The 26542-nt window shown below is 40.6% G+C and overlaps 1 long non-coding RNA gene across 1 annotated transcript in view; it reads left to right on the top strand.

Annotated features, from left to right (window-relative positions):
- LOC102144838 (uncharacterized) overlaps positions 1–26542 on the top strand; it is a 114790-nt gene that overhangs the window by 16598 nt on the left and 71650 nt on the right. The window contains exon 4 of the long non-coding RNA XR_010581644.2: positions 14509–14691. This is a non-coding gene — a long non-coding RNA (uncharacterized lncRNA). The remainder of the gene's footprint in view (positions 1–14508; positions 14692–26542) is intronic.

The following is a 26542-nucleotide window of genomic DNA, read 5'->3' as shown; positions in this document are numbered from 1 at the left end:
TTGTGTACATTAATTTTGTGTCCTGAAACTGTTGAGTTCATTTACCAGTTCTTGGAACTTTCTGGATGAGTCTTTAGGGTTTCCTAGGTATATGTTCATGCCATCAGCAAACAGTGACAGTTTGACTTCCTCTTTACCGATTTGGATACCCTTTATTTCTTTCTCTTGTCTGATTGATTGCTCTGGCTAAGACTTGCAGTACTATGTTGAATAGAAGTGGTGAAACTGGGCATCCTTGTCTTGTTCCAGTTCTCAGGGGAAATGCGTTCAACTTTTCCCCATTCAGTATAATATTGGCTGTGGGTTTGTCATAGATGGCTTTTATTACCTTAAGGTATGTCCCTTCTGTGCCAATTTCGCTGATGGTTTTAATCGTAAAGGAATGCTGGATTTTGTCAAATGCTTTTTCTGTGTCTATTGAGATGATCATATAATTTTTGGTCTTAATTAATTCTGTTTATGTGGTATATCACATTTATTGACTTATGTATGTTAAACCATCCCTGCATCCCTAGTATAAAACCCAGTTGATCATGGTGGATTATCTTTTGATATGCTGTTGGGTTCAGTTAGGTAGTATTTTGTTGAGGATTTTTGCATCTATGTTCATCAGGGATATTGGTCTATAGTTTTCTTTTTCTGTTATGTCCTTCCTTGGTTTTGGTATTAGGGTGACACTGGCTTCATAGAATGCTTTAGGGAGAAGATTCTTTCTTCCTCTATCTTGTGAAATAGTGTCAATAGAATTGGTGCCAATTCTTCTTTGAATATCTGATAGAATTTAGCTGTGAATCTGTCTGGTATTGGACTTTTTTTTGTTGGCACTTTTTAAATGTGCCATTTCAGTCTCACTGCTTATTATTGGTCTGTTCAGCATTTTAATTTTTTCCTGATTTAGTCTAGGAGGCTTGTGTATGCCCACGAATTTGTCCATCTCCTCTAGGTTTTCTAATTTGCATGCATAAAGGTGTTCATTGTAGCCTTGAATTATCTTTTGTATTTCTGTGATGTTGGTTGTAATATCTTCCGTTTCATTTCTTATTGAGCTTATTTGAATCTTCTTTCTTCTTGGTTAATCTCACTAATGCTCTATCAATTTTGTTTATCTTTTCAAAGAATCAGCTTATTGTTCCATTTATCTTTTGTATTGTGTGTGTGTGTGTTTCAATTTCATTTAGTTCTGCTTTGATGTTGATTTTTTTTTTTTTTCCTGCTGCTGGGTTTGGATTTGGTTTATTCTTGTTTCTCTAGTTCCTTGAGGTGTGACTTTAGATTCTCTATTTGTACTCTTTCAGACTTTTTGATGTAGGCATTTAATGCTATGAACTTTCGTCTTAGCACTGCCTTTGCTGTATCCCAAAGGTTTTGGTAGGTTGTGTCACAATTATCATTCTCTTCAAAGAATTTTAAAATTTTCATCTTGATTTCATTGTTGACCCAATTATCATCCAGGAGCAGGTTATTTAATTTCCATGTATTTGCATGGTTTTGAGAGTTTCTTTTGGAGTTGATTTTCAGTTTTATTCCACTGTGGTCTGGGAGAGTACTTGCTATAGTTTTGATTTTCTTAAATTCGTGGAGACTTGTTTTGTGGCCTATCATATGGTCTGCCTTGGAGAATGTTCCACGTGCTGATGAATAGAATGTATATTCTGCAGTTGCTGGGTAGAATGTTCTGTAAATACCTGTTAAGTCTATTTGTTCTAGGGTATAGTTTAAGTCCATTGTTTCTTTGTCAACTTTCTGTCTTGATGACCTGTCTAGTGCTGTCAGTGCAGTATTAAAATCCCCCACTGTTATTGTGTTGCTGTCTATCTCATTTCTTAGGTCTAGTAGTAGTTGTTTTATAAATTTGGGGGCTCCAGTGTTAGGTGCATATATATTTAGGATTGTGATATTTTCCTGTTGGACTAGTCCTTTTATCATTATATAATGTCCCTCTTTGTGTTTTTTGACTGCTGTTGCTTTAAAGTTCGTTTTGCCTGATGTAAGAATAGCTACTCCTGCTCTGTTTTCGGGTCCATCATGGAATATCTTGTTTCACCTCTTTACCTTAAGTTTATGTGAGTCTTTATGTGTCAGATGAGTCTCTTGAAGATAGCAGATACCAGGTTGGTGAATTCTTCTCTATTCTGCCATTCTGTATCTTTTAAATGGAGGATTGAGGCCATTTACATCCAATGTGAGTATTGAGATGTGAGGTACTGTTCTATTCATGGTGTTATTTGCTGCCTTAATACTTTAGTTTTTTTTTCCATTGTGTTGTTGTTTTATGGATTCTGTGAGATGTATGCTTTCAGAAGATTCTATTTTGGTGTATTTGGAGGATTTGTTTCAAGATTTAGGGCTCTTTTAGCAGTTCTTGTAGTGCTGGCTAGGTAGTGGCAGATTCTTACACCATTTGTCGGAAAAAGACTGTATCTTCCCTTCATTTATGGAGCTTGGTTTTGCTGGATACAAAATTCTTCGCTGATAATTGTTTTGTTTAAGGAGACTAAAGATAGGACCCCAATCCCTTCTAACTTGTAGGATTTCTGCAAGAAATCTACTGTTAATCTGATAGGTTTCATTTTATAGGTTACCTGATGTTTTTGCCTCATAGCTCTTGAGATTCTTTCCTTTGTCTTGACTTTGGATAGCCTGATGACTATGTGCCTAGGCAATGATCTTTTTGTTACGAATTTCCCAGGTGTTCTTTTAGCTCAGCTCCTTCTTTTCGGATGTTTGGATGTCTAGCAAGGCCAGGGAAGTTTTCCTTGATTATTCCCTAAAACGTGTTTTCCAAACTTTTAGATTTCTCTTCTTGCTTAGGAACAACAATTATTCCTAGGTTTGTTCATTTAGCATAATCTCAAACTTCCTGGTGGCTTTGTTCATTTTTTAAAATTATTTTTCTTTGTCTTTATTGGATTCGGTTAATTCAAAATCCTTGTTTTCAAACTCTGAAATTCTTTCTTCTACTTGTTTGATTCTATCGCTTAGACTTTCCAGTGCATCCTGCAATTCTCTAAGTGTGTCCTTCATTTCCAGAAGTTGGGATTGTTTTTTATTTAGGCTATCTATTTCACTAGAGATCTTTCCATTCATATCCTGTATCTTTTTTTTTTTTTTAAATTTCTCCAAGTTGGACTCTACATTTTTCTAGTACCTCCCTGTTTGGCTTAATAGTTGGCCTTCTGAATTCTTTTTCTGGCAATTGAGATTTCATCTTGGTTTGGATCCATTGCTGGTGAGCTAGTGTGGTCTTTTTGGGTTGTTAAAGAAACTTGTTTTGTCATATTACTAGAATTGTTTTTCTGGTTCCTTCTCATTTGGGTAGGTTGTGTGAGAGGGAAGTTCTGGGCCTCAAGGGCTGTTGTTCACATTCTTTTGTCCCACAGGGTGTTCCTTTGATGTGGTGCTCTCCCCTTTCCCCTAGGGATGGGGCTTCCTGAGAGACAACTGCAGTGATTGTTATTTCTCTTCTGGCTCTAGCCACCCAGTGGAGCTACTGGGCTCTGGGCTGGTAGTGGGTAGTGTCTGCAAAGAGTCCTGTGATGTGATCCATCTTCGGGTCACTCAGTCATGGATACCAGCCCCTACTCTGGTGGAGGCAGCAGGGGAGTGAAGTGGACTGTGTAAGCATCCTTGGTTGTATTTTAGTTAAAATTTTTGTGTGTTGGCTGGCCTTTAGCCAAGAGATGGTGCTTTCAAGAGCACCTCAGCTGTGGTCCTATAGGGAGGATCAGATGGTGGGCAAGGCCATAGAGCTCCAAAGAGATTATGTCCTTTGTCTTTGACTACCAGGGTGGGTGGAGAACTATCAGGTGGAGGCAGGGTTAGGTGGGTCTGAGTTCATACTCTCTTTGGGTGGGGCTTGCTGAGGCTGCTGTGGGGCATGGGAGTGTGGTTCCCAAAAGATAAGTGTGTGAGGTAATACATATGTTAATTAGCTTGATGTAGGCATTCAATGTCTACATATTTCAAAACATCATATTGTACATTATACATAGGTACAATTTTTATTTGTCAAGTTTTAAAATGCCAAAAATCCCAGGGGGGTTATAGCTGCCTCTGCTGTGTTATACATGTTGTCAGGGAAGTAGGGGAAAGCTGGCAGCCACAGGCCTTACCAAGTTCCCAAAATGCCGGTCTCACTCTCACTGTGCCCCTCTAACAACAGTGAGTTTATTTCCAGGCACCCAGTGAGCAGGGCTGAGAACTTGCCCCAGGCTACAAGCCTCCCAGCTGAGAAAGCAAGCAGACTTACACTTCCTCGGCTGTGGCACGGAGCCTGAAGCAGCAATCCACCTCCTTCAAAGGGTCTGTGGATTCTCTCAGCTCTCTTGGTATGTTCCTGCAGTAGTTCTTGGAGCAAAAGTTCACGATGTGGGTCTCCACACGCTGCCCTGTCCATCCAAGTGGGAGCTGCAAGTTAGCCCTGCCTCCTAGCCGCTATTTTCCTTCTACTCCAGTGTGATACTCTGATACATGTATACAATGCACAGTGATCAAATCAGGGTGATTAGCATAACCATCAAACATTTATTTTTTTGTGTGTGTTGAAAACATTCAAAATCTGCTTACCTAGCTATTTGAAAATATGCATAAACTGCTGTTTATTGTAGTCACCCCACAGTGCTGTAGAACCCTAGAACTCATTCCTCCAACCTAGCTGTGCTTTTAGATCCATTAATCATCCTCTTCATTTGGCTCACTTCACCAGAGTCCTCTGCAGGATTATGGCTTGTGACTTCATCTAACTTGCTAGTCAGTTACTACTTTTGCTTTGATTTTTTAAAAATAGCTTTATGCAATATAATTGATATATAATGATGTACATACTTAAAGGGTACAATCTGATACATTTTGACATAGATAAACCATAAAACCATCAGCACAATCAAGCTCTCTCATTTACTATCTGTATCCTACTAAGTGACTGAAGATCTCTTCTTGGCATCTGTAAAATGGAAAGGATGATAGCAATCTCTGCAGCATACGCGTTTTACAAGGTCCAAAGAGTTAATACATATGCAGTACTTAGCACAGCGTCAGGCACACATTAGGTGCTCAGTAAATAGAAACCTTATTGCTAAATAAAAAATTAGAATTGAAAATAGAACTACCCCATGATCCAGCAATCTCACTGCTGGGCATATACCCAAAGGAGATGAACTTGCTATTTTGAAGAAATATCTGCACTCCCATGTTCACTGCAGCATTATGCACAATAGCCAAGATGTGAATTAACCTAAATGTTCATCAGTGGATGAAATAATAAAGAAAATGTGGTATACACCCACAATGAAATATTGTATACTCAACCATAAGAAGAAGGAAATTCTGTCATTTACAACAGCAGGGGTAAACCTGGAGAACGTTACACTAAGTGAAATAACTCAAGTACAGAAAGACAAATACCACAGGATCTCACTTATATGTGGAATCTAAAAAAGTTGAAATCACTAGAAGCAGAAAGTAGAATGGTGGTTACCAGAGACTGGAGGCAGGGAGACTGGGGAGATCTTGGTCAAAGGATATAACATTTCAATTAGACAGAAGGAATAAATTCAAGAGATCTGTTGTACAACATGGTGACTTTGGTTGATAGCAATGTATTGTATACTTAAAAATTGCTAAGAGTAGATTTTAAGTGTTTTTACCACAAAAAAAAGATAAGTGTGTGAGGTAATACAAATGTTAATTAGCTTGACGTAAGCATTCAATGTCTGCATATTTCAAAACATCATATTGTACATTATACATAGGTACTATTTTTATTTGTCAAATTTTAAAAAGCCAAAAATGCTACTAGATGTATAGTGCTGTGGTATCCAGGAATCTGCATTTTTACAAACATTCTAGTTAATTACAATGCAGTTATTCCTCAGAACACACTTGGAGAAATACAGATATGACTTCTAAAATGTAAAAATGTCCGTTGTACAGCACAATTGCCAGCAATGGGTATTCCTGTATTTTTTTTTTTATAATTTAATAGAACAAATTATATATTGAGACAATTTAAGAATCAAAGAGGGCTTTTCACATTAGGGAACATGCTAAACTTTTCTTCTTAACATGCTTGCAAAATTTGCATTCCAGGGTTCTTTTACTCCTAAGAGAATCACTTATGAGAACCAGTGTCATGTCTTATTGGTCAAAAAGTTCGATTTTGCAGCTAGCAGGCTTAAAATACCAAGGCTTCCTGTGGAAACAAAGAACGAGACTCTCCACGTTCCAACTTCAAGGGCCATCCAGGAATCATATATTTTGGAGTTTTCAGGGTAAAATGATTCACAGAGGCTCTATAAAATTAATTGCCTTTTACCACTCCCAAAGCAGGTAGACCTACAGACATATAAAAACCCACTGAATATTTAAAAGTTTCCTTCCAGCTCTAAAATGTTATTTTTTAGAATTAAATTCAAAATTATCTAGGGCAAAATGCAAAATCCAATAAAAATAACATCAGATGAAGTAGTAAATGGGCTAGACCCGTTTTTGTATACTTCACACATACTGACTCATGTCCTCCTTAATCCCTGTGAAGTCGGTGTTACTATTAATTTCATTTTACAGATGAGAAAACTGAGCCCCAGAGAGACTAAGTAACTTGTCCAAGGTCACAGAGGGAGTACTAGAAAATCCAGGATTGGAACCAGAGCAATGGGATCCTGGCGCCATGCTCTTGACCTCTCTATGATAACATGCTCTGTTCATAGTTTAACCTCTTTGCTTTCTCCTCGCTCTGTCAAATGTGCATATCAGAATATTAAAGTTCAGTGATAGGACAGGGTGCAGTGAGAATTTATAAAACTAAATGATAATAGAGTCTATTGTGTTTTACTTTTTAATGAAAAATGTAGTTGCTATATAACAGGCTAAAACTTAGCTTGAACCATGTGACATTGCCAAGAGTTACCTACCATTGTCATTTTTGACCTAAATTGATAATTTTTTAGTTGACTCTTGGCTACTTTGTATGGTTCAATCAAATATATAATTCACCATTGAATGGTGATGTACAGTTTATGAGAATATTACCCCACTCTTCTGTTTGCTCCTCACAGCCTTGGGAGTTGGAGAGAACTCTGTTATTACCCCTGCTTCACGGAGGAAGAAGTGGAGGTCGTATTGAAGACACTGGCCCCAAATGGTGCAAGGCTGGGTAGTGACCAGACCAATCCTTGACCCACTGCTTGGTTCCTCCTGTCACCCTCTTGTCCTGGTGGCAGCCAATGACTGCTTTTCAGTGGCCAATATGCAGGGGTTTAGTCATCACTTTGGACAGGCATATTGAATTCATCAAATGCAACTTGATAGGAAACTGAGCAGAAGATATAAAAGGAGGGTGCCTACCAGCCAACAGCAGGGGCTGAGACAGGAGCCAGGGCAGTGCACATTATATGGATTCCAGAGCTATTGGCAGAGAGGGAATATCCTCCCTCCTCATAATTTTGATTCCTCTATGCTCCTTCCTGTCCCTGTATCTGCTGACTGAGGGCTGGTCTCTCCTGGGTCGCCCGCAAGCTGCCTCGCTACAGGGAGAGCCAGGTGTGAGGCAACCTGTCTCTGGTTTCCCATGGGGGTCCCCTGCTTCTCTGTGGTGTCTGGAGATGCCTCTGCCTGGTTCCTATGTGAAGTGCAGTGAAACAACCTCCTCTCAATAAGGTGTGTAATACCCAGCTATCCCATACATGACATGATACATACATACAGGCTGTTGTTGATGACCATTCAGGGCTTCCTTAGGGGACATGTGCCCTGACCACAGGCTCTGCTCCATCTTCTGCCTCTGGGGAAGAGAGGTGAAGGAGCCAGACTCCTGATGCCAGCCTCGTGAGAGCTGAGAGGGACAGAGTAAGAGCAAACAGGCAGAGCAGGGTCTCAGGCAACCTCCTGGACTACAGCTGAATGCACATGGACCCAGCATGGCTGATGGTAGCCCATGGGGGACACGGTAGCACTGTCTCTGTGGCTGTTTGTCTTTGTTTTCTTGAATTGCAGGCATCCGTCAAGGATGATGTCATTTAGATGAAAAAACACTAAATTGGGAGCCAGAAATTCTGGATCCTAATCACGGTTCTGTCTATGGGAAGCTGTGTGGTTTCCCACTGGCCTTAGATAATTCCTGCCAGGCTGTGCCACCTTTCCCAGTTTCATATCTAGCCACTTTCCCCTTGAATCAAAACTCTCTAGCCATTCCAGGCCATGTCAGCTCCTAGGCCGAACCCCTTCTTTCCTTCTTGAAGGCCTCCACAGGCTCCCTTACCCTCTGACTGAAGTGCTCCTGTTCCAGTCATGGCCAGGTGAACAGCTATTCAGAGTTTCCTAACTCTTCCTCCCCTCCCTAAGTAGGTTTTCATGCTATGCTATTTCATAGCAACTTTTTTTGGTCTGTCTTCATACCCGTTTCAGTCATCTGTTGATGCATAACAAACCACGTCACATGTAGTGGTTTTAAAACAACAATTTGTCATTTTTCATGATTCCTTCCAAGTGAAGCATCTGGTTCATCTACTTGACTGGGGCACTGGGATGCCCCATTTCAAACTGCCTGAGTCTCATGGCTGGCGGTTGGTGTTAGCTATGGCTAAGACTCAGCTGGGGCTGTTGGCTGGGGCCTTCAGTAGTTTCCCTTGTGATCTTCTCCAACTAGGTACTTGGGCTTCCTCACAATATGGTAGCTGGGTTCTGAGGAGGAATGTTACATGAAGTGAGGCAGAGGTTGCCTGACTCCTGAGGCCCAGCCTCACAACTGCCCAGCATCACTTCTGCCACACCTGTTATTGCCTGAAACAGATCACAGGGACAAGGAAGAAGATTCTATATCTTGATGGAAAAAGAAAAATTTACATTAGAAAAGAAAACAGGATGTGCGAGAACAGTGACAATCTTTGAAAACTTGGTCTATTTCAGTACCATGAATCACATGATCATCTCTTTTGATCTTTATGTTCTTCCCTGAGCTGCAAATATTTTGAGAGCAAGGACCGTTTCTATTTGCTCACCACTGCTTCCTCAACCTCTCATATCATTTTTTATATACTTGCAGAATAAATGGAAGGTACATTGATTGTGCCTTGTACAAATCACTTCACCTCGATAACCAACTTACATTCTACAAGACAACAGAGCTAGATCACATGATTATATGTAAGGCTTCAAGTTTTACTCATAAAATTATCTGACTTTTTACTCAACTGGGATAACTTAGCAATATGCTTATGGATCCTTCAATAACTGGTCTACAGCTGGGCAACTATCATCTAATTTTAGCCTGAGAGCTCTCGGGAAAAGTCTACTGTTTTTCTGGCACATAGCACCTATTGAATAATTCCATTTTGTAGCAGAGCCAAAAATAATAATCATTTTTCATAGTTGAAGGCTTTGCAAACCACACCATAAATGGCCATACCCTTTGGTCACCCCAGAGATAGGTCATTTTTAAATTGGTAGTCTTGACAATAATGGTGATCGTACAAAGAATGCAGCTTCCTTTGAAACACCCCGAAGCATTTTCATGGAAATCTTTTTATCTTCACTGTATCTTTGTGAAGTAGGAAATGGCTGAGTAATTGTTTGTGTCAAACGACCATTTCCTTAGGTTCGGTGGATTGGGCTATTCTTGTGCATTTCAGTGGTACAATTTCCATTTTACTGCTGCTCTTGTCGTGATGATGAATTTCGTGGATTCTTGATAAGTATATTTTCCATGCCTCAAAAGTATGTATTTATTTGTTTCAGTGAAGCCATTTAATAATACCTTTTTATGAATAATAATATTGATTTGAAAATATAATTTGAGCATGAAATATGATGTGATTTTATAAGAATTTGAATGCTTTCTCTAAATTTGTACTTTCTCCCCAAATGTTAAAATTCTGTGGCCTGTGTTATTATTATTATTACTTTTTTACAGAAGAAGCTTCTTCAAAGAAGCTGTTTATTCAGGCAAGAAAACACTTTTGTGGTATTATACACATTAGGAAGCACATCATGATAGAGCATTGCCCCTAGAGAACATGTCTCAATTAATAAAATATAATTTTCATGTTACTCAAACTGTGGCAGATCACAGGAAAAGAAGAAAAATTTCTCATTTACTTTATATTTCACTCATTATAATTTTAATACAAAAATCTGACTTTATGATCTGTATTTCCTTCTTTCTCTATTATTATTATTATTATTGTTATTTTATTTTTTTTTTTTGAGACGGAGTCTTGCTCTGTAGCCCGGGCTGGAGTGCAGTGGCCAGATCTCAGCTCACTGCAAGCTCCGCCTCCCGGGTTCACGCCATTCTCCTGCCTCAGCCTCCGGAGTAGCTGGGACTACAGGCGCCCACCACCTCGCCCGGCTAGTTTTTTGTATTTTTAGTAGAGATGGGGTTTCACCGTGTTAGCCAGGATGGTCTCGATCTCCTGACCTCGTGATCCGCCCGTCTCGGCCTCCCAAAGTGCTGAGATTACAGGCTTGAGCCACCGCGCCCGGCCTATTATTATTTTTTTTTACTATGCTTTGACTTTGTATAGAACAAAATCTGATTTTAAAAAGAACAAAGTAAAAGGAAAACAATGAATCAATTCCATTTGGGAATATAGACACAAAACCAAAAAACTGTAAAATATTAGTGAATCAAATTCAGCAGTAAATTAGAAAATGAATCTTGCTTGACCAAGCAGGACTTGTTCCAGAAATGAAAAAGAGGTTTAACATGCTTAGCATACTCATTATATGAATACAGTAAAGAAACATATAATTAAATCAACAGATTTAAAAATCACATTTGAGTAATTTTCAGTTATTTATCACAAAAGCTGTAAATAAAATAGAACTAAGAGGAAGCTACTGTGAGATAATGAAGGTGGTTCATTAAAAAACTACACATTGTGAAATATTAAACAACTGAAATGTGGAACATGACTGCAATGCCCCCATCACCATTATTAAACAACATTATTTTTGAGAGTCTAGCTAATGTAATAAAATACAAAATAAGTAAGTCATACCAAGGTTAGAATAGAAAGATCAAAATTATCTTTATTTGTAGGCAATAGGATTGCAGGCTTGGAAAATACAACAGGCCAGATTTTAAAAACTGTTGCATTCAAAAGATATTTTGCACACAAAATAAAACATAAAATTAATATCTTTAAAGATAATATCAATAGATAGAAATTAAATGAAAAACTGCCAATTTATAATAACAATAAAAGCTATCAAGTAAATGAAAATGAATGTAACGAGACACGCTTAGACAGGAAGGCTATTCCGCAGTTTTAAGGAGGATGGAACCGTGGAGATGCGGGCCTTCAGAACGGGCTGTCTGATGGCTCTGCCTCCACTCCCAGAGAGTCTGTCAGCAGTGCTTCTTCTGTGCCAACCCCTCCTGCATAGGCAGGCAGATGCCATAGCACCCCCAGGCCTCATACCCACTCAGAGCCCCTTCCCCGAGGAAGAGAGATGATGGCGTCTCACGAGGACTCAGAAGAGCATGAGAGAACCTTCCCCAAATCCCCCAGCACAACACTCCTCACATCTTTTCCACCAGAACTGGTTCACTTGTGAGCCAGTCTCTGGAAAGAGCTATGAGCTTAGACAAGCTAATGTAATCTCTGGATTAGGATTATCTTTCTCTGAAGAATACGGTAGAGAGTTTTTGTCCTGAACAAGTTTGGGATTTCATTAGTAAGGAGGAGGTGGAAATGAATTAATTCTCAGTCACTTGAAAGGAAACAAAGATAGACTCCTACCTTGTTCCGCGCACAAAAAATCCAAGTTTAAATAATGTATTAGTTCATTTTTGCACGACTCTAAAGAAATACCCCGAGACTGGGTAATTTATAAAGAAAAGAGATTTAATTGGCTCACGGTTCTGCAGACTGCACAAGAAGCATGGCTGGGGAGGCCTCAGGAAACTTACAATCATGGCGGAAGGCAAAGGAGGAATAGGCATGTCTTACAGGACAGGAGCAGGAGCAAGAGAGAAAGCAGGGAGGTTCCCCTCACTTTCAAACAACCAGATGTCTATCATGAGACAGCACCAAGGGGATGGTGCTCAACCATGAGAAGCCATCCCTGTGATCCAATTACGTCCCACTAGGCCCCACTTCCAAATATTGGGTATTACAATTGAAAATGAGATTTGGGTGGGGACACAGATCCAAAGCATATCAAATAACTAAGTGTAAAACAAACCCACACAAGTATTAAAAGAAAATATAGAAGAATGTTGCCTAACATTGGGGTGAAAAAGGCCATCTCAAGCAACAAACAAACCTCAAAGGACATATAGGCAGATAGTGGCTGGTTTCACGATAGAAGTTAATCATTTCTATATGGCAAAAAACATCAGAAAGAGTCAAATAGCAAATGACAGGGTAAAACATTTGCACTATATGTGGACAAAGGTTTAATATCTCTCATATACAAAGAACTTCTTCAGAAAAGGAAAAATAAAGATCCAGTTGAAAAATATCAAAGGACATGAATAGGCAAGAGAAAATGCAAGAAGTAAAAGAAAATTAAAACTCTCGACCTCATTAGTATTAGGACAATTAAAATTAAAACAGCAAAATGCCAAATTTACTATCAAATTTTAACAAATTGGAGAAAATTTATAGGATCCAATATTGGAAAGGATTTAGAGAAACTGTACTCTCTGATTTTACAGATGGGAGTGTGCATTGCCCCAAATGTTAGGGGAAGTCATCTGACAGTATCTGTTAACTCTATGATGTAGAAATCCCACTTTTAGCAATATGTTTTACAAAAATTAAAAAAATAGAAATATGCCCAAAGATATTGTTGTGCATTTATTATAATAGAAAAACACAGAACACAATCTGAATATTTATCCATGGAATATCTACGGAACTGCTGTAAAAAAAATGCAGCATACATACTATGGACTAGCATTGATATTAAAGGCATGGGTTAAACCCTGAGTAAGAAGGCAGCAGTGGTGGCATAATTGTGAATGTTTGGAATCCCTCAACAAATCGAGACAGAGCAATTGAAATAATAAAAACTCATTATCTATGAATAGCATTTATAACAAAATGAGGTGATAAGGTGTCTCCCAAACCACAAATAAAAGCAGATGGAATCAGACCACAGATGGCAACAAGGCCTATGTGATACAGGCTGCTGGGCAGGAGGTGGTGAGGGAGGACAAGGCACTCTGTGAATGCTCCAAACCAGCCAGCCAAAGCTGCCCTCCAGACAAACCTCCGCAGTGAAGAGGAGGACCCTGCCTCTTTGCTCCAGAAAGTCCCCCGTCTCTCTCAATCATCACTTATTTATTTTAAAAAAATGTTGTTTGTATTTTTGTTGATATATCGTGGCTGTACATATTCTGGGGGTACATATGATATTTTGATACCTGTACCCATTGTGTAATGATCAAATCAGGGTAACTGCAGTATCCACCATCTCAAGACTTTATATTTTCATTGTGTTGGGAACATTACAATTCTTCTAGCCATTTTGAAACATAAAATAAATTATAGTTAACTGTAATTTCTCTGCTGTACTATAGAATACTAGAACTTATTCCTTCTGACGATATTCTTGTACACATGAATCAACTTTTCTTCATCCCCCCCACCTTGCTTCCCTTCCCTGTAAAAAGTATTTTTGCATCTCTATATATGAGAGGAATTTGCCGGCTCTTTTCCTTTTTTTACAATGACATTGTTTGGTTTTGGTGTCAAGGTCATGCAGGCTTCAGAAACCAGGTTCCTGGGGGCTTCGTCGATTTCTGTTCTCTGGAGGAGTTTGTGTAAGATTGGCATTCGTTTTTCGCTGATGCAGCCATTTGGGTCCTGAGTTTTCTCTAAGGGAAGGTTTGAATTTATGGTGTTAATTTCTTCAATATTACAGGATTATCCATGTTTATTATTTCTTCTGGAGTCAGCTTTAGTGAGTTGGATTTTCCTAGGAATTTGTTTACTTTTCTCTTAAAAATTTAAGTTTATTGGTCTATTGTAATTATCATCTTACTATCATGTTCCTATCTCCAGGACCTATAGTGATGTGCCCCCCCACCCTCCATTTCTGATTCTTGGGATTTGTCTCTTCTTTTCTACACTGATAAGTCTTAGCAGGAGTTTGACCAGTTGCTTCTTTCAAAGAAAGAACTTTGGCTTTATTGAGCCTTTGTATTAGATGTCTGTTTTCTATTACGTTAATTTCTATCCTTTCTTTTTTCTCTTTCTCCAACTTTGTCTTTAAAAAAAATTAATTTGGTAATTTCATTCTAATTTCTTTAGATGGATACTTTGCCACTTGATATTTAGTTATTTATGTTCTTTAATATATCTGTTTAAGTTTTAAAATTTCCCTCTAAGCACGTGTTAGCTGCATCTCACAAGTGTTTACATTTTTGTTATCAAGTTCAAAATAATTTCTAATTTGCATTGTACTGTCTTCATTGATCCTTGAGTTCTTTAGAAATTTATCCCTTATCTTCCAAATATATGGGAATTTTCTAACTATCATTTCATTATTATTTTCCAGATTAGCTGAGCAGTGATCAAACAGCTCCATGGGACGAGGAGGAGCCGGGCTCACCTCATGGAGTAAGGCCGAGACCCCAATGGCCCTGGAGGTGATGTGGTGGCAGCTGGGGCAGAAGCAGCTGGAGACCTCCACAAACAAGGGGTGCAGGTCCCTGGAGTCAGGAGAGTCTGAGTGCATCTGGTAAGGGGCATAAATTGTCTTCAATGAAATATCTTTCATTAGTTTGGGGAAATCTTCACCCAGTATCTCTTAAGGTTGCTTCTGCTCCAGTCTGTGCTGTTACCTCTGAACAGCACACTGTGTTCTCTTGTTTTTCACCCTTTCCCTTATGTTTCACATCTGTTTGTCTCTTTGTGCTTTATTTAGAATATTTTCTTCTAATTTATATTCCTATTCACATATTTTCTCCTTACCTGTATCTCATCTGCTATTTAGCCCATTACAAGCTTTAATATCAACAATTTTATTTTTCAGGTTTAGAATGTCCATTGTTTTTCTTTAAAAGTTTCCAGTTTTCTGTTGAAATTTTTAGTCTTATTCATAACCTGCTTAAACATATTGAGGTAGTTAATTTATAGACTGTGACTCAAACTGGATTTTAAATGCTATTGAGAAACTCTTGTTTATTTTCTTAGGTGTGATAATGGTACAATGGTTAGGTCATTAAAATTATATACTGAAGTCCTTAGAGGGGAAATGATACTATGTCTGTGATCTATTTTTAAATACTCCAAAAAAGTGTGTGTGTGTATATATAATTGGTGAAGGTGCATAATTTGTACATGAGAGCTCATTCTGGTATTCTTTCTTTGATGTAGGCTTTACAAAGTTGTTTTAAAGTCAGTTCTGATAACTCCATTTTGGGCGCAATACCAGAGTTTGCTTCTATTGTCTTTCTTTTCTTAAATTTGTATAGATTTAAGGTGTACAACTTGATGATTTGATATTGCTTCTATTTTTTAAATTGCCTTTCTTGCTTTACATTCCCATGCTTTGGTTTTGAGAATATGGGGTCATTTCTGACTGAATGGCAATATTGTTTATTAAGAGTAACAGAAACAGGTTGAGGCCTAGTCTGATGTTATCTCCCTTCAGGCAAGATTTGTATTTTCTCCTGGTTGGCAACTGGGATCTGAGCAACTCAGGTTCCCCATAATCCAATTTCACAAGTGATTTGACACTGGGATTCAGTGCCCACAGGGCTGATTAACAAATGGATCACCCTTGGTCATAGGATGTAGCCTTTCATGGTCCCAACTGAGAATGGGTGGTTTAGGAGCCTTCCCTGCCCTTTGTGGGCCCTGAACTCCAGACCTTATGCCCGCTTCACTGAAAGGCTTCCAGGAGCTCTCCTGCTCCCTCTCCTTGCCTCTGGACTGCTTCTGGAAGCAGCAAGTGTCTCTGGGAAGATTGGCTACAGGTGCTAGGTTCACTCTCTGTCCTTCCTTTTGCTCCCAGATCATGTTCTGTAACTATTAATTGGCTTGTTTGTTCTCCAGTGCCTTCAAGCAGATGACTTTCTAACAACAACAATTATCATCTTTTCTTGTTCTCATGAGGCAGGGGTGGACTAAGCCAGTCCTCCATTGCCATGTGCCGTCTATCTTCTCTCTGTGTCCCTCCTCCTTTGATGGTCCCCTCCCGTCATCTTGACCATCTCTTCTGCCTGATGGGAGGCTTTTGGTTCCATGGATGAACAGAGTGATACTCTAGAATGTGTTGATACCAACAAAGCCTTGGGTGGTCCATTCTGCGTACAACTCCAGAGTGTTTGTGTCTCTTCATACCAAGCCCATGTTCCTGATAAGCATGGATCCCTGAGTGAGCTGTGCTAAGGCATTATATTATATGGCTGCCTAGGCTGGGGTTGCCTGAGCTCGAAGAAACTGTCTGTGGCAGGAGAGTGGCCCCTGAGAACCCTGAATACATCCCAGGACAACAGATGAGGGGATAACTCACTATGGGTCACTCTGCCTGGGACCATGCACATTTCTTTCAGCAGCTTTTAGGATGCTTTTGGGGAGTGTAGCTTGAATTAGAGTGTTTTGGACTTTCTAGAAGATGATATGCAACTTCTGCTCGGATTCAGTTTAGTTTAACAAATGTCAAGAGTGGAAGGGGGGAAGGGAAGAAGGAAAGAAAGAAGAAGGGCTGGGAAGAGAGACGTCAGTGGAATGGGCTATTCTCCTATATTCAGGCCCGAGAGACACCTAGAGGCCACCTGAAAGATAATTGCAACTCCTTAACGCCTGTGCCTGGAGCGTATCACCTGAGCGGGTGGCGGAGCTCAATGTTTTCCTACCGTGGGAGAGAAGCTCAATTATTAAAGACAGAAGGATTGGCAGAGCAGGTGCAATCCCATCCAAACACCCCTGCAGGGATAGCTCAGGGGAGTAAGGTCTACCCTCTGCTACTCTGCTTTCCTCTTCTGGGTCCCCATTCCTGCCCTGTCGCCCCATATAGATGGTGTAGCTGATTCATTGAACTCACCATGTGCCAGCCACTGCTCGCAGCGTTTCACATGAGTTAACTTGCTTAATTCTCAAAGCAATCCTGTAAGTTAGGAACTCCCTCATCCTCATTTTAGAGACAAAGTAAGTAATTTCTCTGGGAAATGTTGGAGGTGGGAATTCAAACTAGTTTAGTTCCACAGTCTGTGCTTTTTTGCTGAACTCATTTGTGCTGGAGCACAAAGCCATTCCTGTTGGCTGCATTCCTTCCTGTGGGGACAAACTCCATCCTCATCCTGGGCAGTACTAACCCATTCTGCAGAGGAATAATGACACTGGCATATTGGGGTTCAAGCCCGAACGTGGGTCTCCCCTAGACCTGGTTCTGGGCCCAGGTCTCGCCTCCCCTGCTTCACGCTTCTTCAGTGTTGAGCCTTATGGAATCTGTCTGCTGCAGATCAGTCGTTCCAAATCACAGAGCCTTACAGTCTGTCTCAGAGTTGGAAATCACAACGGTTCCATGATAAGATACCATAAATCTTCAGCTAAATAGATTTGTGATTCATCAAGGGACTCTAGTTCTGACTATTGACAGAAAATGCCTCATAAAGCCTGTTTACCCCTGACTTTGTCATGTGTCTCAGCAAAGAGGCAAAACCCCAAATAGTGACAACTTAAATTCCAAATTTTGAGTTTGCCATAAGCACCGAAATACAACAAAAACACAGTTTTTCATAGATATCAGTCATATGTCAATAGGAGAAGAAATCAAGCGTGAAGTCTGTGTTAAATACAATCACAGTTCTTTTATTTAACAAATTAAAAAGGTAAAAGCTAGCTTTATATTCCTGTCATAGTCAGTTGAGTGATAGATTCATCTGTTGGTGACCTGGACCTCTAACTTTCCTTCACAAGCCTTAACTCCAGAAGAGTTAACTCTGCTGTCAGTGACAAGATGAGAGTGACCACCATGACCAGCAGCAGGGCCAAGTGGTGCTCAGGATGGTTGGGCCCACAGGTTTCCAGGGTGGGGTCATGGTGTCCATGAAATCAACAGACAACCTATCTGATCTATAAGCTGAAAAGCACTTGAGTTAACACTCCTGAGTCTTGAGTGAGCAGACACTATGGAAAGTCCCTGAGAGAAGAGGTGGTTGGTTCCCCTTGAGCCCAGACCCTAGAGAAACTGCCACAAGAGCATACTCTATCTTCCTCCTACCATCTAAGAAGTTATGTGAAGCCATTAACTAGGGTGGCCGTGCACAGCGGAAAGGGAGAAACCCAGATTTTCAGGGATTCGTAGGCACAGGCTCTGGGCTGATATGAATCCAAACCAGATTGGAGATTGATGTGGGAGGTGAGATGGTCAGGGGAGAAATGGAATTTTGGCCCAAGTCTATTTCACAGTAGGCCAGTGGCTCTGGAAGCCCATCTTGTGGTTATTTTTCTAGCTCCTGAATGTAAAGTTGAGATAGAAATACTCAACAACTGCTCAAATCTCCACAAAGATTTCCTTATCAATGTGGTGGGTGAGGTTAGGGTCCTTCTGGTAGAAATGGTCTAATGGAAACCCCTGGAACTACCTTTCCCTGTAAAACCAAAATCGACAAACATGTCTGGTGAATTTCAAAGATGGTGCACCATCAGAGTCTTGCAAGATGCAGAGGAGGTGACTCTCGTGTCCTCTTCATGCAGAGGACAGGTGATTCTTGGAGAATGACAATAAATTATCATACATGTAATAATATGTGACTATAGCTGTAGCAATTATTCAAGAGGTAGCTTTTTTGGTGGAGCAAATCAACACAGCCCTTGTCTCCTGGTATGTACCTTTTGTATTGGCTAATGCTCTCTCTACATTCAAATAAATAGAAAGAAGCAGGAGCAATGTGTTTCATCAGACAGGAATGTGGTACTCCTTCATGGTCTCAGGTCCATTTAATTAGAAAACTAAAAAATACATTTTCAAGATTCCTTTGTAGCTAGGATTCTGGAGGTAAAGTAGTTCCATTTAGACTCACTAGAGTGAAGATTGGCTAACTATGGCCCAGGGACCAAGTCTGTTTTTGTAAACAGGTGCACAGAATACTCGTTCATTTACTTATTGCTTTGGCTGCTTCGACACTGTAATGGCAGAGTTGAGTGGTTGTGACAGAGAGTCTATGGCCCACAAAGCTACAAATCTGGACTCTCTGGCCCTTTCTAGCACATGTTTGCTGGCCCCTGATGTGGAGCAAGACTGGTGAGGCAGGGCGGAAGCTGGGCCTCCCTACAGCTTCTGTTTTTCACTGTGGGTTCAGGAGAGTCATGGATTTCTTCTAAGTTTTCCCAGTGTTTATCTTTGATTTCCTGAGTCTCAGGAACAGTCACATTTCCATGTTTTGGGTGTTAGTTCCTAGAGTTTCAGCCTAGATTGCCCGGCTCCAGCGTTGATCTCAGTGGCAATAATTCCCCCACTGGCTGATTCTTATTGTTCTGAGGGTCATTCCAAGAGTCACAGCCTAAAACCTGCTTCTTCAATATTTTTTTTTTTTTTTTTTTGAGATGGAGTTTTGCTCTGTCACCCAGGCTGGAGTGCAGTGGCATAATCTTGGCTCACTGCAACCTCTGTCTCCTGGGTTCAAGCAATTCTCCTGCCTCGGCCTCCCAAGTAGCTGGGACTACAGGTGTGCACCACCACGCCCAGCTAATTTTTGTATTTTTAGTAGAGATGGGGTTTTACTGTGTTGACCCGTCTGCCTCGGCCTCCCATAGCTCTGGGATTACAGGTGTGAGCCACCTCTTTCTAATTATTTCTAATTTCTAAGAGGCTGCGTCCAGCCTCTTCAATAATTTTTAAAATACTAAATTCCAAATATTAAACCTTCTTCAATCAAGTACCTAGAATTACTTTGGTTTCCTAAACTGAATCCTGACTACTACATTCCTCAAACCTGTGTACCAGTGATTGGCATTTAAACACCCAGAGTTCTTCATATATATCAATTGTTTGTAATATGTAATAAAAATTTATATTATATGTATAAATGATAGACAAAGACTGTTGAGGATATCACAAGATTTTAAAGTTTAATAAATTAAATGGCAAAGACTAATGTTACTGCACAATCACAATATGTTAAATGGAAAATCCCCTGCAGAGTGGTTTGATTGGAAACATCATTAGGCTCCAGCTTTTCCTGACTCTGAAGCTCTGGTCCACTCAGGAGGTTCTGCCATGGTTGGAATGTTGATTTCATAGGTACAGAAAGATTGCTGATAAGAGAGCTTCCTGATTGTTTTGGTGTGGGTGCCGTTCTATCGCCAAGGTCTGTTGAACAAGAGTGGAGGTGGCTGAGCAGCAGAGATGTTTATTATGCAACTCAGCTTCCTCATGAGGTCATCTCTGAGGGCAGGTGTGGTCTGCTTCATCAGGATATCTCAGGTCTGAAAGAAACCATTGGCTTCAACCAGAGAAGAGCTGAGGGTGACAAACCTGAAGTCAATTATGACAAGATGACATCATGGCTTCCGTCTCAGGTACCAGCAGCCACGCACGTCATTATGATGATCTGACTTGGTTTTCTGAGTTTACCCTGGGGCAGGGTGAGGGTTGGGCAAGGAGCCAGAATCCAGGCATGCTCCCTGGGCACCTTGCCACTATTCAGTTCCTAATGAAGCTTAGAAGCATCACCTGCTCCCTGAATCAAAGCATAGGTTTTCCCCTCCCCATCCCCACCCTGAATCCTCCATGCTTCTCAGTTCATTGAGAAATAGGTGGAGAGCCCTCTGATGATTTGGGACTGACTCCTTCAATTATTTTGCAAAAAATGAGTTCAAGAGTCTAAGTTTCTTTGAGTTTCTCTGTTTTCTTCCTCTTTCATTCTATTCTCCCATTTGACCTTTAACTTTTCTTCACAGCTTTAGCGGGGAAATGAGCCAATTCCTCAAGGGTTTCCACTAGAGGAATAAAAAAGACTAATTCCTGGAAATAGAGATGGCAGGTTGATCCCTATTCTTTTGGCACAGAATCTATATTTAATATGATATTGAGAACTTATTCTCTGTAAACATAATGATAGAACTACATTATGTGTTAACTTGGAAACAAAATCTGTGTTTACCACATTCCAGAAGAGAGATTTCTATTCTTGTCCAAGTGGGACACACTGGGCTCCTGACCAGATGTGGTTTTCTAGAAAGAGGAAAAAATGAGAGTAAGACTTCCAAATGGCTTTCGTGGTTGGCCCGCAATTTATACACAATGATGGCAACACGGTGGTTCTCTCCCCTGGGATTTATTTGACATTACACACGATTAGAGTTGTGAAGCAAAAACCTTTGCCTAACAAACAGAAAATGGGACCCCGGGAAACTTAAAAATAAATGGAGGAAGCCAAAGATGGAGTAATAGAAAAAGCTGTATCTTATAGAAACTAATCTGGCCATGGGGCTGTTCACAAACAATTCATTATCATTTCTCTTGTGGTGTCTGTGAGGGCTTTCTGGCTGTTTAAATGCTGTATTTTCATAAGATAGTTTCAAACAAAAGGCCAGAAGGACAGTGGGAGCAGAATAAAAATGAAACATGTTGACTTTGTTTGGTGCCCTGTAGGTAAAATGTCACATCTTGTCCTCGGCTCCTGAAGATTTAATTACCCGGCTCATTTCCCAGAGCTGCTGTGCAATTCATATTGCTTCCAGGTAACAGATTATGCAAACTCATGATTGCAAACAGGAACCGAGCTGTTTTGAGGATGAAGTTTTGTTAGTTCAGAGTATCTGCAAATGCAGTTGTTTGGCTTCTCTAGCATACTCTGGCACTGATGGTAACTGTGCCGTGTAGAAAATGCAGAATTGTTATGAGCGTCACACACCTAGGCTTGTTGGCAGACGTGGGCCCAGGCTGGCTGGAACTGTTTCAGCCCTGTGTTTCTGCTGCTCAGGGAAGACAGCTAGGAACCTGGTGCACTATTCACAAAGGTTTATCACAGGCCTCCTGTGTGTTGAGTGAGCTCCAAAGGCTAACATTTCCTACTGGCTTCGGGTAGGATGAGCAGTGTGGCTGTTGGTCTCTTGGGTGGCCTGCCTGAGCCACACTATTCCACCGGGCACTGCAGGCAGAAGCATGTTTCACTTTTGTGGCTAGAATACCTCACGTTTTCTCTGAAACTCCAGCCACCAAGTTGCAGTTCCCAAGGAAAAGTAGGGTGCCACACAGTGGCATGGACTGAAGTGGCCAGTGTTTTGCCATCCCATCATGGTATGGGAAGCAACTGGCTTAGTTGCTCCTGGCCCGTGAGTCCATCCAGTAACATAAGCTATTCGCATTACAAGCAAGCAACTGGACAATGAAACACATCTCTTCTCATTTTATTGCATTTGCTTTTGTTCTGCATGCACGCACGCACACACACACACATTCACACACACACACACACACACACATTCACACACACACACATATGCACATGCACACTCTCTTTTCCCCCAGGCCTCTGAGTCCAGAGCAAGAGTTACTGACTAAACCAACTGACTTTTCTTCCATTCTCTCTACAAGATATGAAAACAAATGAGCTTATTTCTGAAACACACCAAAGCTAAATTGCCAAGTGAGAGTTCAGTTTTGCATAAAGTCCACGTGTCAGGCAATATACCTAATGTCACTTTAAAAGAAATTCCTCAAACTCTTCTCTTCCAAGATAAACAATGTGTGTTTACCACAGATCCTGGGGGATTTCGATTCACTGTGATATTCCAGGGGCGTTCAGCTTTGCTCTTGCTTTCGTTCCATGCATCCTCTTACAGAGTTGTTTTGTTTCGTTTCTTTCTAAGTTTACCTACATCATCTTTTTCATCTTTCTAGCCATTATTTTACCCAAAGCCCTTGCCTGGGGGCTGGAGCGAGTTGTATTTGCAAAGATGGTCACACCAGTATATATTCCATCCCATGACTCTTCCTACGGTGCAATGCTGACCCCCACTGAGATGTGAGGCAGTCTCACCCTCACCCCTGGGGACACCCCTGTCACTGCCCGGACCAATAAAATACAGGGAAAGTGATGCTGTGGGATTTCCAAGCTAGGCCATAAAAGACAATATGGCTTCTACTGGCTTTCTTGGGTGCTTTTCCTCGGCTTCCAGCCACCTTGTTGTGAGGAAGTGCAGTCTGCAAGGAGAGGCCACATGTGGGTATTCCAGCCAAAAGCCAGAAGCCTGTGTGGACTGCCACACCCACCAGTGTGTTTGTTTTGTTTTTCATTTGGTGATTAGATTCTCCAGTTTATGTGCCTGCAGATGGTCCCTGCTACTGCTTTGAGTGCCCCAGTGGAGACTCCAGACACCACGGGGCAGAGACAAGACACCCTGTCTGAATTCTTGACCCACAGGAAGTAAGAGAGGTGATAAAAAGTTATTATTTTAAGCTGCTAAATGTGAGGGGAATTTGTTAGGCTGCCATAGATAACTAATACAGGACCTCTTGTATCCCAGCCCAGGGGCTTAGCGGTCATGTACAGTATCCTCAGGAATCACCGAGTGGAGGTTCCTCAGCTCTATTTCCAGTTTCCTCCTTTAAAAATGTGTCTTTTATGGTCCCCTTTACTAGCTGGTTATGAAATTCCTGGACAATACAACAGATCTAGATATGTGATACACATTTGTATGACTATATGTTCATATATAACATATACATTATTCATATACCTAACAGTAATATAGAGAAGCAAAAGGAAAATAATTCTTAATAAAATAACATGAAATTCAGTATTTGGTCATTTCTTCTGCAATGTGTTCCTAAAATCACTTGCTATGGAATTTTGCATAATAAAAATAACAGGGCTTGTGGGGAAATGAGGTTAGTGACAGAATACTCAACACCCACACAGTAAGTTTTTCATGACGTTCATGGGCTCTTGGAAACAGGAACTGTAAGCAAAATTACATAGAGCAAAACCAATTTTCCTATAGGCTAATTGATATCAACAAGAGTTAAGTTCCTGCAGCGTATTTCTGATTGCAAAAACATCACCAAACTTCTAAATGAAGACCCAAACACTTGTAATATTAACCATTAAAATAAATGTGAGCTATAATACATTTAAGAAAAATTAATAAAAACAAGGAAGAGAATTGTTTACCTGCTTATTCCAGTTCAGGGTTGAGGGTGGCCGGAGCCTATCTCCAAAGCTCAGGGTGCAAGGCGGGAACCAGTCCTGAATAGGACACATCCCCATCGCAGGGCGCGTGCACATCACCTGCACTCACTCACATTGGGATGTGTAGACATGCCAGTTCCCCTAACAGGCACACCTTTGGGATGTGGGAGGAAACAGGAGTACCCAGAAAAAAACCTACACAGACCTAGAGAGAATGTGCAAACTTCACACAGATGGTGGCCCCACCAGGAGGAATTCATTTATCTTTTTTCTCCTCAACATTATAACGAAATGACTTTGAAATAAAATGATGTTATTCCAGGACCTGCTGTATAATTTTGTCATTAATTCATTACAAAATAAATAATAAACTTTATTAAAATTCTGCTGTAGTTTGAGACACCTTAAATTCTTAGTCAATAAATATATATATGTGTATATATGTGTGTGTATGTGTGTGTGTATATATTATATATATATATACAGCTCATTTCCCCACAAGCCCTGTTATTTTTATTATGCAAAATTTCATAGCAAGTGATTTTAGGGACACATTGCAGAAGAAATGACCATATATTGAATATGGTATGTGTCTATATATACACCATGTATATCTATATATACACCATGTATATCTATATATACCATTTACCTTGACAAACACATGCAGTTTGTGGGGTGGATGTGGTTTTGGAGAAGGGGTGTGTATTAGTCTGCTTTCATGCTGCTAATAAAAACATACCCAAGACTTGGTAATTTATAAAGGAAAGAGGTTTAATGGACTCACAGTTTCACATGGCTGGAGAGGCCTCACAATCATGGTGGAAGAGCAAGGGACGTCTTACATGGTGGCAGGCAAGACAGAATGAGACCCAAGTGAAAGGAGTTTCCCCTTATAAAACCACCAGATCTCCTGAGACTTATTCATTACCACGAGAACAGTATGGGAGGAACCACCCCCATGATTCAATTATCTCCCACTGGGTTCCTCACACAGCACATGGGAATTATGGGAGCTACAATTCAAGATGGGATTTGGGTGGGGACACAGCCAAACCATATAAGGGTGGATGGAAAGGCCTGTCATTTATGGAATGAAATATTTCCATACCAGAATGGGCATTGGCCTATTTTGGTGCTTTCTCACTGGTTTAAAATAAAAATTCTGCTGCATTCAGTGATAGTTTTCATCTTCAATCCACTGCAAGTGATTTTTGGCCATATTTCAGACAGCTGATAACCGCACTATTTCATTTCATTGTTGCTCTCAAAGCCACTTCCCTGATGTTGTGCAGTGTGGATTCCTGCAGGTGCAATGCTCTTGCAATATCACGTGATCTTTGTCTTCCCAAATATTCTATTTTATCAAGCTACTCCTCAATATTCAAGGCTTTTCTTTGACATGCATACTCGGATTCTTATAACCCAAATGGTTGCTTATGTTTGAGACTCTGTAGTGGATATTTCTATCAAGAACATCCAACACTCGAGAGACCAGTTCTGTGCATTTGCAGGGCTCACCATGGGCCAGCTGGGTAGCAGGCAGGAGCACCTCAGCAGGAGACTGCTTTGAGCCAGTGGCATTTCTCATGCACATCACCTGGTGTTGCAGTGGCACAAAACTAACCCACCTCATGGAAAGTGGCTGGGCTTTTCAGTTTTTCTGTTTTTGTTTGTTTGTTTTATTTTTCATTTGGTGATTACATTCTCCAGTTTATGTGTCATGTATTTTGATGGTTAAAAAATGGCTGTAAATTCCTTGCCTCCCCCACTTTGAGAAGTGGAGCCTCTTTCCCTTCCCTTTGAATCTGTGCTGTACCTGTGATTTGCTTTGAGCCATAGAATGCAGTGGAAGTGACGCTCTGTAACTTCTAAGGCTAAGCTATTCCACACTGGGAACGTTGTCTCTTTGAATTCCCATATAATGAGGGGAGAAGCCCAAGCACCATGGAGGGGCCCTTTGGAGGAAAACTGAGCTACTCCAGTCTGCAGCACAGTGAAGCTACCAGCTGACGTGGTTGGCAAGTGCTGTGTGCCCCATCTTAAATGTCCCAGCCCAGCCAGCCTCCAGATGACTGCAAGTGACACTATGTGGGTCAGAAAAACCATCATGATGATTCCAGTCAACTTACAGAACCATGAGGCACAATGCACAGTTTTGTTGTTTTGAGCTACTATTTTCAGGGTGCTTTGTGCATAGAAATACATAAATGAAGCAGTATGTGAACAAATTCTTCACAACATGTGTTGTAATAGAAGAAAATTTCAGGCCAATATCCCTGATGAACATTGATGCGAAAATCCTCAATAAAATACTGGCAAACCAAATCCAGCAGCACATCAAAAAGCTTATCCACCATGATCAAGTTGGTTTCATCCCTGGGATGCAAGGCTGGTTCAACATATGCAAATCAATAAATGTAATCCATCGCATAAATAGAACCA

Source organism: Macaca fascicularis, chromosome 15, assembly GCF_037993035.2.
Source record: "Macaca fascicularis isolate 582-1 chromosome 15, T2T-MFA8v1.1".
Lineage (NCBI taxonomy): Eukaryota > Metazoa > Chordata > Mammalia > Primates > Cercopithecidae > Macaca > Macaca fascicularis.
This window is presented reverse-complemented; position numbering and strand designations above follow the sequence as displayed.